The 14,405-nt window shown below is 43.0% G+C and overlaps 1 protein-coding gene across 3 annotated transcripts in view; it reads left to right on the forward strand.

The window, feature by feature from the left end:
- The window catches only part of smurf1 (SMAD specific E3 ubiquitin protein ligase 1), a 123,498-nt gene that overhangs the window by 64,606 nt on the left and 44,487 nt on the right, over positions 1-14,405 (forward strand). The gene's annotated exons all lie outside the window — the stretch shown is intronic.

The raw sequence follows: 14,405 nt of genomic DNA on the forward strand, positions 1-14,405 counted from the left end.
CTTGGATAACCTCTATCCTCCTAACTCTGGCTTAGCATCTAATCATGTCACTTGTGTATTACGGAAGACACTAATAGTATTACTATTAGAATAAATCCACTCCTCTATAATTGATGCCCGTGACCCATTTAATAAAAAGAACTAATCTTGATCCATACATTGGATTATTCCATTATCAATCATGAGCCACTTGTAGACTAAGAATAGTTTAAAATGTGCAAAATTCCAGCTGAAGAATTTAAACCTTAAACTTGATTTATCATGGAGCTCCATATTTAAGCCCATACTGATTATATATGATACTTCACATTCAAAAATCATTTGAGTGAGTCTGTTGTGAGCTTGCGTGGGCTTTAATCTTCCCTACAGTAACATAAGCTGAAAGAGTTATTTCTTAATATAGCAATAAAAATTTTACGACTTTGAATTAACCTCAAGTCTCTCCTATCCTGATAATTAGTTCTGGTATGGTTTCCTCTTCATTTCCTCAAGCCCAAGGGGAGCAGACTTGAGTGTATCTGGTGCACAACTGGTTCGGTATCCATCACCTGATCTGGCTCGATCGCATCGAACACAATTGGACCTCTGTCCTCCGCCACAACTTTCCCATTACTCCAGGATCATCATGGAAAGCAATGATAACCTGGTTTCTTTTATCTGTTACCAACCAGTTCCTTAAACCCCTCTTGCTTGCCACCATCACCCTCCCCTTCAACAAATGCGAAGAGCTCATTGACATCTTTGACACCACGATTGAGACCATCTGTTAGCTGCCTATGCTGCTTCCCCACTTTCCCTTGCTCATCAAGTCAAACCGCCCCCTAGGTTTCTCTCCCATCTCCCCTCATGCCCTCTCCAAGCTCATCTTATCCATGAGACCCACCCTCTCTTTCAAAATCACTGTCTCTTCAAAAAAAACTCACCCATGACCCCGCTATTGCAAACTGCCGCTCCATCTCCAACTTCCCTCCCTTCTCCAGTCTTTGAACGTGTTGTTTCCAAAATCCATGCCTATCTTTCCCACGTCTCCAAGTTTGAATCTCTCAAATCAGCTTCCTGCCCCTGCCACAGCATGAAAACGGCCCAAATCAAATTACAAAATGACATCCTGTGACTGTGAGCATGGTGCATTTTCCCTCCTTGTCTTCCTAGACCTTTCTAAAGCCTTTGACCACGTTGTCATCCTCCAACTCCTCACCTCCATTGTCTAGCTTCCACATGAAGCTGATGTCCCCTCGCTCTACCTCCTGACTACATCTTTTGACTCTTCCAATGCCTCTTTGTTGTCAAGACAACTTTTTAAACATAGTCATGGATGAGCTACAATTTCCTCCAGTTAAACATTGTGAAGAATCATTTATGGCCCCTTCCTCAGCCTCTGTACCCTTGCCATTGGTTTCACCCCATCCCTGGCTACTGTCACCCGTCGAAGCAGACTGTTGGCAACCTCTGTGCCCTATTCAACCCGACCTGAGATTCTGACCCCGTATCCTCTTCATTACAAAAACTTTCTATTTTCATCTCCATCATCATCTGCTGAAACTCTCATCCATTTGTTTGCCCTATAATTCCCCCAGAGCTCTCCGTTCCTCTGACTCCGACCTTTTTGTGTATCCCATCCCTCCCTTTGTGCCTTCAGCCATCACGGTTGCAAGCTCTAGAATTCCCCCTCCAGCTCCTTTTTAAAGATCCTTCTTAAACCCACCTCTTTGACTAAGCTTTTGTTCACACCTTCTCTGGCATGGCATCCATTTTTGTCAAATTACATCTATGAAGCACCTTGGGTCATTGTCTATGTTAATGGTGCTATGTAAATGCATGTTGGCCACCAACCTATTTGAAATCTTGGCTTCCATGATGCATTAGAATCTAAGAAAGCAAGTGAACAAGAAAAGGCTATCTAATTCATTTAAACCTGCTTCTTTAAAATTAATTCCTGATTTCTCCCCCACCCCATGTGATATGTATACTTTGGATAACTGTAATTCGTTTGGTCTGAGATTGAATTATACCCTTCCACACCCTCCTTTACAGATTACATGCTAATTATCTGTTCTGTCAAAGGTTCATTATTACGTTAAGTGACTTATTTAGAGCATTTTCTGTTTTTATTTTTGCTAGTTTTTTTTGTGGTTTTCCTCATGGGTCGCCTGGAGTCTAGTTGTAATATTTAGCTTCTAACTTGACCTCTCTTTAAGGCAAGTGCCTGGGTACTACCTGTGAGGAAGTGATCAAAAGAAGTCCTGAGGTTAATTAGAGGATAGTAATTGCTTTCTGAAGTTTGTCGAGATTAGCACCACCTCAGCTCCTCTCCTCGTTATCTCAGCAACCTCTCCGGGTATCTGATGGTCTACAAAAACAACAGGAAAGAACTCTTTCTCCTTTCATATACCGTTTCAGATTTTCGGTTATCATTTGTTTTACAGAAAGTATGATGTCTAAAGTGGATGGACATTTTTCAAACTTTGATATAAACAAAAGATGGGTACATTGCATCTTTGGACTGGAAGGGGATAATTTGAGTCTCCATGGAATTCTTTAGAGAGGAAGTTAGTGCTCTGTAAACTTTTCATTTTAATTTTTTTCCCGGTGGAGAAATAATAAACTATCATTGTAAATAGCCTCCTCAACTTTCGTTGAGGTGAAACCCAATGTAAACAGTTTTATTGGTCACGTGCATAATTTTCTTCAGTAATTGATAGGGCCTGGATAGAGAGGGTAGGAAGGACTTGTTTCCCTTGGCAGAGGGGTCGACAACCAGGGGGCATAGATTTAAAGTAATTGGGGGGAGGTTTAGAGGAAATATGTGGGGAAATTTCTTTACCTAGAGGTGATGGAGGTCTGGAACTCACTGCCTGAAAGGGTGGTAGAGGCAGAAACCTTCAGCACATTTAAAAGATACTTTGATGTGCACTTGAAGTGCCGTAATCTACAGGGCTACTGACCAAGAGCTGGAAAGTGGGATTTGGCTGGATAGCTCTTGGTCGGCCGGCGCGGACAAGGTGGACCAAAATGGCCTCCTTCCGTGCTGTACATTTCTATGATTCTAGGAATTGAAATCTGGACAATAGAACTAAGTAAACATTGCAAATTTTAGGCAAAACTGGGATAAAATTCTAGTTGATTCAAGGATATCAAGTCATTTACGATAATTTTCATGGTATAAGGTTAAATATTTTTCCTAAATCTTAATTGCCCTTGGGGTATGATTTGTACTCATTGAACCTTCAGGCCAATATTTTGTGGTGTTAACATTTTCACAAGATTTATATGAAGTACTTGTTAAAGTATGCATATATTTCCATGTTTAGAGGTATGTTCATTGCTGTAGAATGAGGAGAACTTACATCTAATGAACACATATTTATTTGTGCTGTGATTTCAGTGCTTGCATTCTGAGGAATTTTTCAGTAAGAATTCCAAGATATCAAAATAATAGAGTTTAACACCATTAATTGCATTGTGCTACTTTGTGATCTTGGCAACTGTGTGCTGGTACTGACTGTCACTTGACTCTGTGGCATCAGAAATATCTTTTGGGGGTGTTGTGAGCCATATTGTTTTTCCAAAACATCATTCGGGCTGAATCAACTCCAGCAGTGAGTGACTAATTGCAGTTGTCATTCTAAAACATGCAAGTGCACACATCTCCATGAACAATACATATTTACATATTTTACCATAGAATATAGCTCGTGTACTGGAGAATGTTCATTGGAAGCAAGTAAGATTGACTTGATTTGATACTTCATAAACCCTGGCCTCCTATCCTAAGGCCATTAATTTTCATGGACTTAAAAATATCTCATAGCTGTTAACTGAATAAAAATATAATGAAAATTTTAGAGGCAAATGGAAAATGATTTATGTTCTGTCTAGTTTTATTGCATCAAGAAATGGTAATTTAATTTTGTATATCCTTTAAGTATTGGTGTTCAAAGTGATGATTTGTTACAGGCCAGTCCACTGACACTTGTCTTGTCAATTGATGTTTCATTATATTAAAATCAACTTTAGAAGTATCACCGGGTTACTTCAAAAGTGAGCATGTTTAGAATTGCTTGTGCTTTGACTATCTGCAAGAAGCTTTGGGTCACCTTATTTTGGAGATTTTAGCAAATGTGATGGGACTTTGTCATCTGTTTCAAAAAGAGGAGGCATTCTTGTGGTTGTCAATGTCTTGGATCTTGTCAATTTGTGAACACTAATTTATCACCTCAATTATGAAATATGAAACTTGACTCTGTTTCGTCAGTGATGGTTCTTTTTAATACAAAACAAGCTTTACCGACTTCAAATGGAGCAGTTCCGACTGCAACAGAGAAACTATTTACCGAGTCGTAGCTCTAAGGATTTGCTTTTCATGTCCTCAGATATGCCAAAGCACTGCACAACCAATGAATTACTTTTGAAGTGTATTCACTTCTTCTGCAGACAAATGCAACTGGCAATTGGTCTTCAGCAAAGTCCCACAAACAGCAAATGAGATGTCACATGATAAATTATTTTGGTCAAGTTGGATGGAGGATAATTACTGATTTAAGGCACTAGAAGAACAACTCCCTGCTCTACTTTGAATAAGATTAGGATCTTTTGCATCTACCTGAACAAGATCAGCGAGTTTTGTATTAATTTCAGAGCCTTGTTGTCTTGCCATCTTAACTGGTCAAGTGATTTCGGTTTCCCTGAATGCCAAATTTACAAAATCTGGGATGAGGATGACTTAAGTTAGCCAAGATTTGACCAGGCTGACTGATGCTGGACACAACTAGGTGTCATTCATGAAACTCCAGATCCGACCCCTAACCATAAACTAACTGTTCATTTGTAGCTCGCAAGCAGTAAGCTGATTTGTGTTTCGAATTCCAGGTAGTTTACACATTTTTAATCATCCAGCTAGGTCCTCCAGCAAATCCCAAAGTCTCCGGGAAGACTTTAGACTATGAACTTTGAGCAAACCCTCCACAAACTTTAGCTAATCTGAAACTCTGACCCATGCCCTCTGCCACACAATTTTTTTCATATATTCTTCCAGTTAATAGCTTTGTGAGTCCACCAATATATGTCCGATAAGCTGATATTAAAGGGTGTTGCTCATTGTTACAATTCTGGTTTATTTTTCATTATTTTTCCTTCTCGTGACTATCCAGATGAGGGTCTTGTTCCAAGTTCACCACACTGTTATGCACCTGTTGATGGTACATCCTGTACCAAAGTAACATACTATTTCAGTGTTTAATAAATGTTTGCAGTAGAAATGTTTAGAATACGTAATACTACCAGCTATACCCTTCATACAGTTATAAACATATACATAACATCCATCAAGTATTCATAGTAATTCAACTATTTATAATACTAATTATAAACCATCTGTCCCTCATTCTGTTGTCCGGTTCCACTATTCTTTACATTTAAAGCTGCATTTTTATGTGTTCTTGTATTCTCTAAATATTACATAGTACAGAAACATTCAACCCAGCAGATCTATACCAGTGTTTATGCTCCACACGAGCCTTCTCCCACCCTTCTTCATCTAACTCCCATCAACATATCCTTCTATTCTTTTCTCCGTGTTTAGCTTCCCCTTAAAAGCATCAAAGCTTCTCCTTAAATATTCATGCAATTTATAATTTGGATTTTACATTAACAGCACACAAAAGTTTATATTTTATATAATTACCTTTTTTTGTTTATTGGAGTGAAGTAGTGTGCAGACTTCTTTTAAACCTCTGCTAATGTTGCCCTTTAATCAGATTGATTGCAGATTTTGCATTCTTACCTTCCACACAGCTTCTGCTTTATTCTTCTCTCTGTGTTGCAAAAGGATCAAAAGCAAAGTTATGCCCTGCCACTTCATGAGCTCCAACATGCCATGCTCTCGCAGAGCCTTGTTATTTAGCCTCCACTCAGTATATCATTAGACTTTCTCCGCTGGCGAGGAAGGGGATTAAAATGGTTCTAAAATGCTACAATTTGATTAACTGGAAATCAGAAATAGACTTAGCTATGTGGAAAAAATAGCTAAAACATTTTTTCACCATTTAAAAGGCAAGACACCAATATTTATAACTTAGAATATGAAAGAAGACCGATTTGATCAACGTTGGGATGTCGCTTTACTTTTTGTGATTTGCTCTAATTACTAAAGTTACTCAGTTTCCACGACAACCTGCCCTTCCCCTGAAAAATCCTGTTTATTTAGGTATATTGGGTAAATTTGATTTTGCCCACCGAGGCAAACACATGTGACTGAGAGTCTGGTATAAATGCCTTCTGGAGCAGGCTTTCAGGGAGAGGCAATGACTTCTCGTACATGAATTCTCTCCAATTTTTCTTTCCTCTGTTGAGAGATGTTACAAACATCCTAATTGAAATGGCTTAGATTGGAAACTGAGCAGGGAAATACTCAAACCAGTATCCATTGCACTGAACGTGAGTGCCAAATATTCAACATCACTGTGCCACCTCCCAAAAGCTACAAATTGGCCAGAAATAGCAGCGAACCCGGGGACTGGGAGAAATTTAGAACTCAGCAGAGGAGGTCAAAGGGTTTGATTAGGGCAGGGAAAATAGAGTATGAGAGGAAGCTTGCAGGGAACATTAAAATGGACTGCAAAAGCTTCTATAGATACGTAAAGAGAAAAAGGTTAGTAAAGACAAACTTAGGTCCCCTGCAGTCAGAATCAGGGGCAGTCATAACGGGGAACAAAGAAATGGCAGACCAATTGAACAAGTACTTTGGTTCGGTATTCACTGAGGAGGACACAAACAACCTTCTGGATATAAAAGGGGTCAGAGGGTCTAGTAAGGAGGACGAACTGAGGGAAATCCTTATTAGTCGGGAAATTGTGTTGGGGAAATTGATGGGATTGAAGGCCGATAAATCCCTCGGGCCTGATGGACTGCATCCCAGAGAACTTAAGGAGGTGGCCTTGGAAATAGCAGATGCATTGACAGTCATTTTCCAACATTCCATAGACTCTGGATCTGTTCCTATGGAGTGGAGGGTAGCCAATGTAATACCACTTTTTTAAAAAGCGGGGGGGAGAAAACGGGGAATTATAGACCGGTCAGCCTGACATCGGTAGTGGGTAAAATGATGCAATCAATTATTAAGGATGTCATAGCAGCGCATTTGGAAAGAGGTGATATGATGGGTCCAAGTCAGCATGGATTTGTGAAAGGGAAATCATGTTTGACAAATCTTCTGGAATTTTTTGAGGATGTTTCCAGTAGAGTGGACAAGGGAGAACCAGTTAATGTGGTGTATTTGGACTTTCAGAAGGCTTTTGACAAGGTCCCACACAGGAGATTAATGTGCAAAGTTAAAGCACATGGGATTGGGGGTAGTGTGCTGACGTGGATTGAGAACTGGTGGTTGGCAGACAGGAACTAAATGGGTACTTTTCAGAATGGCAGGCAGTGACTAGTGGGGTACCACAAGTTCTGTGCTGGGGCCCCAGCTGTTTACATTGTACATTAATGATTTAGACGAGGGGATTAAATGTAATATCTCCAAATTTGGGTGGCAGTGTGAGCTGCGATGAGGATGCTATGAGGCTGCAGAGTGACTTGAATAGATTAGGTGAGTGGGCAAATGCATGGCAGATGAAGTATAATGTAGACCAATGTGAGGTTATCCACTTCGGTGGTAAAAACAGAGAGACAGACTATTATCTGAATGGTGACAGATTAGGAAAAGGGGAGGTGCAACGAGTGCTCAACACAAATATATTCCAGTGAAAAAGAAGGGCGGTAAGAGAAGGGATAACCAGCCGTGGATAACCAAGGAAATAAAGGAGAGTATCAAATTAAAAACCAATGCGTATAAGGTGGCCAAAGTTAGTGGGAAAATAGAAGATTTAGGAACATTTTAAACAACAGCAAAGAATGACTAAGAAAGCAATGAAGAAAGGAAAGATAGATTACGAAGCTAAACTTGCGCAAAACATAAAAACAGATAGGAAAAGCTTTTACAGATATATAAAACGGAAAAGAGTGACTAAAGTAAATGTTGGTCCTTTAGAAGATGAGAAGGGGGATTTAATAATGGGAACTGTAGAAATGGCTGAGACCTTAAACAATTATTTTGCTTCCGTCTTCACAGTGGAAGACACAGAAACCATGCCAGAAATTGCTGGTCACAGGAATGTGGGAAGGGAGGACCTTGAGACAATCACTATCACTAGGGTGGTAGTGCTGGACAGGCTAATGGGACTCAAGGTAGACAAGTCCCCTGGTCCTGATGAAATGCATCCCAGGGTATTAAAAGAGATGGCGGAAGTTATAGCAGATGCATTCGTTATAATCTACCAAAATTCTCTGGACTCTGGGGAGGTACCAGTGGATTGGAAAGCAGCTAATGTAACGCCTCTGTTTAAAAAAAGGGGGCAGACAAAAGGCAGGTAACTATAGGCCGGTTAGTTTAACATCTGTAGTGGGGAAAATGCTTGAAGCTATCATTAAGGAAGAAATAGCGGGACATCTAGATAGGAATAGTGCAATCAAGCAGACGCAACATGGATTCATGAAGGGGAAATCATGTTTAACTAATTTACTGGAATTCTTTGAGGATATAACAAGCATGGTGGATAGAGGTGTACCGATGGATGTGGTGTATTTAGATTTTCAAAAGGCATTCGATAAAATGCCACACAAAAGGTTACTGCAGAAGATAAAGGTACGTGGAGTCAGAGGAAATGTATTAGCATGGATAGAGAATTGGCTGGCGAACAGAATGCAGAGAGTTGGGATAAATGGGTCCTTTTCAGGTTGGAAATCGGTGGTTAGTGGGTGTGCCACAGGGATCGGTGCTGGGACCACAACTGTTTACAATATACATAGATGACCTGGAAGAGGGGACAGAGTGTAGTGTAACAAAATTTGCAGATGGCACACAGATTAGTGGGAAAGTGGGTTGTGTAGAGGACACAGAAAGGCTGCAAAGAGATTTGGATAGGTTAAGCGAATGGGCTAAGGTTTGGCAGATGGAATACAATGTCGGAAAGTGTGAGGTCATCCACCTTGGGGAAAAAAAAACAGTAAAAGGGAATATTATTTGAATGGGGAGAAATTACAGCATGCTGCGGTGCAGAGGGACCTGGGGGTCCTTGTGCATGAAACTCTTTTTGAATCCCAAAAAGTTAGTTTGCAGGTGCAGCAGGTAATCAGGAAGGCGAATGGAATGTTGGCCTTCATTGCGAAAGGGATGGAGTACAAAAGCAGGGGAGGTCCTTCTGCAACTGTATAGGGTATTGGTGAGGCCGCACCTGGAGTACTGCGTGCAGTTTTGGTCACCTTACTTAAGGAAGGATATACCAGCTTTGGAGGGGGTACAGAGACGATTCACGAGGCTGATTCCGGAGATGAGGGGGTTACATTATGATAATAGGTTGAGTAGACTGGGTCTTTACTCGTTGGAGTTCAGAAGGATGAGGGGTGATCTTCTAGAAACATTTAAAATAATGAAAGGGATAGACAAGATAGAGGCGGAGAGGTTGTCTCCACTGGTCGGGGAGACTAGAACTAGGGAGACTAGAAAATACGGGGGAGCCAATTTAAAACCTAGTTGAGAAGGAATTTCTTCTCCCAGAGGGTTGTGAATCTGTGGAATTCTCTGCCCAAGGAAGCAGTTGAGGCTAGCTCATTCAATGTATTCAAATCACAGATAGATTTTTAACCAATAAGGGAATTAAGGATTACGGGGAGCGGGCGGGTAAGTGGAGCTGAGTCCACGGCCAGATCAGCCATGATCTTGTTAAATGGCGGAGCAGGCTCGAGGGGCTTGATGGCCTACTCCTGTTCCTAATTCTTATGTTCTTACGAGACCTGGGTGTCATGGTACATCAGTCATTGAAGGTTGGCATGCAGGTACAGCAGGCGGTTAAGAAAGCAAATGGCATGTTGGCCTTCATAGCGAGGGGATTTGAGTACAGGGGCAGGGAGGTATTGCTACAGTTGTACAGGGCCTTGGTGAGACCACACCTGGAGTATTGTGTACAGTTTTGGTCTCCTAACTTGAGGAAGGACATTCTTGCTATTGAGGGAGTGCAGCGAAGGTTCACCAGACTGATTCCCGGGATGGCGGCACTGACATATCAAGAAAGACTGGATCAACTGGGCTTATATTCACTGGAGTTCAGAAGAATGAGAGGGCATTTCATAGAAACGTTTAAAATTCTGACAGGTTTAGACAGGTTAGATGCAGGAAGAATGTTCCCAAAGTTGGGGAAGTCCAGATCCAGGGGTCACAGTCTAAGGATAAAGGGGTAAGCCATTTCGGATCGAGATGAGGAGAAACTTCTTCACCCAGAGAGTGATGAACCTGTGGAATTCTCTATCACAGAAAGTTGTTGAGGCCAATTCACTAAATATATTCAAAAAGGAGTTGGATGTAGTCCTTACTACTAGGGGGATCAAAGGGTATGGCGAGAAAGCAGGAATGGGGTACTGAAGTTGCATGTTCAGCCATGAACTCATTGAATGGCGGTGCAGGCTCGAAGGGCCAAATGGCCTACTCCTGCCCCTATTTTCTATGTTTCTATGTTTCTAAATTTTATTACCTAATGGTCTCTCCAAATTTTCTCCCCTTCCGTCCTCGCCTGAAGCTGCTCACTCTTGCTGGGCTAAAGTTTAACAGCTGTTAGGTTAACCCTCTTGCATAGGAACAGGAGTAGTGCATTCATCCCCTTGTTCTGCCATTTAATTAGATCAAAGCTAATCTGTACTACAACTCCATTTACCTGCCTTTGTTCCATACTCAACAAAAATTTATTGATCTCAGTGTTGAAAATTAATGTTGACCCATTATCCACAGCTGTTTGGAGGAGGGAGTTCAAGATTTCCACGACCTTTGGTGTGAAAAATGCTACCTGATTTCACTCCAAATGGCCTAACTTTAATTTTAAGATTATGCCCTCGCCCTGGATTTTCCCAGCAGATAATATAGTTCTCTGTATCTCCTTTTATCAAATCATTTTATCATTTTAAACACCTCGATTAGATCTCCCCTGAACCTCTAATCTCAAGGGAATACAAACCACCTTTACGCAAGCTGTCCTTCTAATTTAATCCTTTAAGCCATTGTATAATTTTGGTGAATCTGCGCTCTATCCCTCCCACGGTCAATATATCTTTCCTGAGGTTCTTTGCCCAATGCATACTGCAGATGGCATCTGCCCAAGGCTCTATACAACTGAAGCCAACAATTTCTCACTCTGGTATTCCAACCCCTTTGAGATAAAGGCCAACATTCGATTGGCCTTTTTGATTACTTTTTGTACCTGTGCACTAGCTTTTAGTAATTTGTGAACATGAACACCTAAATCCCTTTGCTCCTTCATAACTCCCAGTTTCTCGCCATTAAGAAAATATTCTGATTTGTTTTTCTCAGATCCAAGTGGACGAACCCACACTTCGCCACATTGAACTCCACCTGCTATAGTTTTGCCCACTCACTGTGTCTCTAAACTCTGGCATCTGCAAACTTGGATATACAACTCTCTTTCTTCGGTGTCGTTAATATAGATGGTGAAAAGCTGTGGTCCCAGTACGGATTCCCAGGGAACACCATTTGTCACATCCCACTGGAGAACAGGCCCTTCATTGCCACTCTCTGTCCCTTCCTCTAAAGCAATTACCAGTGCATGTCACAAGTTTACCTCCATTTTTGCTAACAATCTCTTGTGAGGAACCACATCAAATGCCTTTTGGAAGTTCATAATGATGATTAGTCAGACATGACCAACCTGTCACAAATCCATGCTGACTCTTTGGTCAGCTGGTACCTTGCCCAAGAGGCCATTTGTCATGCAAGAGCTTAGACAGTGAGTTCCGGACATCTATTCAGCTGTCGAAAGGATTACAGATGAGTGCAATCCTGTTTTTAGTTGATAGCCGCATATGCATTTTCCAACACTGGAATGTAATCTCAGCAAATTAATTTGTGAAATATCCCATTGTGTGCAGTTTAATGCATAAATGTTTGTACTGTGGCAATAATGTGCTTGTAGTTTTCTTTTAAGCAAAAACACAATCATATGAATAAGAATTAAATTTAAAAATAATTAAAAGAATTTGAATTTATATAGTACCTTTCATGACCTTGGGACATCGTAAAGCACTTTACAGCCAAGTTTTTGTTTGTTTCGTTCCGCGATGTAGGCCTCACTGGCAAGGTCAGCATTTATTGCCCTTGAGAAGGTGGTGGTGAGCCGCCACCTTGAACCTCTGCAGTCCGTGTGGTGAAGGTACTCCCACAGTGCTGTTCGGGAGGGAGTTCCAGAATTTTGACCCAGCAACAATGAAGGAACGGCGATATATTTCCAAGTCAGGATGGTGTGTCATTTGGAGGGGAACATGCAGGTGATGGTGCTACCTGTGTCCTTCTAGGTGGTGCAGGTCGCGGGTTTAGGAGCTGCTGCCGAAGAAGCCATGGCGAGTTGCTGCAGTGCACCTTATAGATGCTGTACACTGCAACCACGGTCTGCCTTGGTGAAAGGAGTGAATGTTGAAGGTGGTGGATGAGGTGCCAATCAAACGGGTTGTTTTGCCCTGGATGGTGTCGAGCTTCTTGAGTATTGTTGGAGCTGCATTCATCCAGGCAAGGGGAGAGTGTTCCATCACACTGTTGACTTGTGCCTTATAGATGGTGGAAAGGCTTTGGGGAGTCGGAAGGTGAGGCACTTACTGCTGAATTCCCAGCCTCTGACCGGCTCTTGTAGCCGCAATATTTATGTGGCTGGTCCAGTTAAGTTTCTGGTCAATGGTAACCCCCCAGGATGTTGTTGGTGGGGAATTCGGCGATGGTTATGCCTTTGGTTATGCCGTTGACTATCAAGGGGAGGTCGTTAGTCTCTCGCTTTTTGGAGATGGTCATTACCTGGCACTTAAGTGGCAAGTTATATTTGTGCCACACATCAGCCCAAGCCTGAATGTCGTCCAGGTCTTGCTGCATGCGGGCATAGACTACTTCATTTTCTGAGGAGTTGCGATGGAACTGAAAACTGTGCAATCATCAGCGAACATCCCCACATCTGATCTTATGATGGAGGGAAGGTCATTGATGAAGCAGCTGAAGATGGTTGGGCCTAGGACACTACCCTGAGGAACTCCTGCAGCAATGAGCTGGGGTGGTTGACCTCCAACAACCACAACCATCTTCCTTTGTGCTAGGTATAACTCCAACCAGTGAAGAGTTTCCCCCCTGATTCCCATTGATGCCACACTCGTTCAAATGCTGCCTTGATGTCAAGGGCAGTCACTCTCGCTTCACCTCTGGAATTCAGCTCTTTTGTCCATCTTTGGACCAAGGCTGTAATGTCTGGAGCCGAGTGGTCCTAGCGGAACCCAAACTGGGCATTGGTGAGTAAGTGCCACTTGATAGCAATGTTGACGAAACCTTCCATCACTTTGCTGATTGAGTGGACTGATGGGACGGTAATTGGCTGGATTGGATTTGTCCCGCTTTTTGTGTACAGGACATATCTGAAGTGTAGACCCTGTAATATAGGCAATTCACACACAGCACGATCCCAAATTAGTCATTTGGGGATCTTAGTTTTGAGCACTTAAAAAGTTAGTCCTATTTCATATGGTTTTTTGCTTTATTTACAGAATTATATTCGGAATAACGATGCGAAAATTATCGCAATAAAGCTGTATTCTGATAAGTGCTTATGCAGTTTAATTTTGGAAGCCAGCTGGCCTGTTGCTTTTATTTCTTGTTTTCTAAGTGCTGTAACTGTAGTTATTTAGGGCCCAAGTTTCCACACGCGCCTAGAATGGCGCAGTCCCGACCTGGACGCCCGTTTTTCGCGCCACAAAGTGCGCCTAAAAAAATCCTCCGTATTCTCCACCTCCCTGCAGGTCCTCTGGCCCTCAGCGCAGCGCAGCACAAGCTGTAGGGGGCGGAGCCAGGTCCCTGCGCTGAAAACAGTGCCGTGACCTCTGCACATGCGCGCTACAGTGGGCACGCAAGTGCAGTAGCTCCAGGCGCCCGAAGCACGCAGCCCCTAGCCCTGGCCAAATGGCCTCACTGGGGCTGCGTGAATAACGTTCCTCCCACGGCCAGTTCCTGCTTCCCCCCCCCCCCCCCCCCCGACCCGACCTGACACCCCCTCCCCCCCCCCCCCCCCCCCGACCCGACCTGACACCCCCTCTTCTCCCCCCCCCCCCCCCCCCTGACTGGACCCGACCCGCGCTCCTGCTCCCGACCCCCCGACTGGACCCGACCCGACCCGCGCTCCTGCTCCCGACCCCCCCCCCCCGACTGGACCCGACCCGACCCCCGCTCTTCCTCTCTCCACCCCCGACCCGACCCCCGCCCCCCCACCCCCGGATTGGATCCGACCTGACCTCCCCCTCCCCGACCTGACCTCCCCCTCCCCGACCTGACCTCCCCC

Source organism: Pristiophorus japonicus, chromosome 15, assembly GCF_044704955.1.
Source record: "Pristiophorus japonicus isolate sPriJap1 chromosome 15, sPriJap1.hap1, whole genome shotgun sequence".
NCBI lineage: Eukaryota > Metazoa > Chordata > Chondrichthyes > Pristiophoridae > Pristiophorus > Pristiophorus japonicus.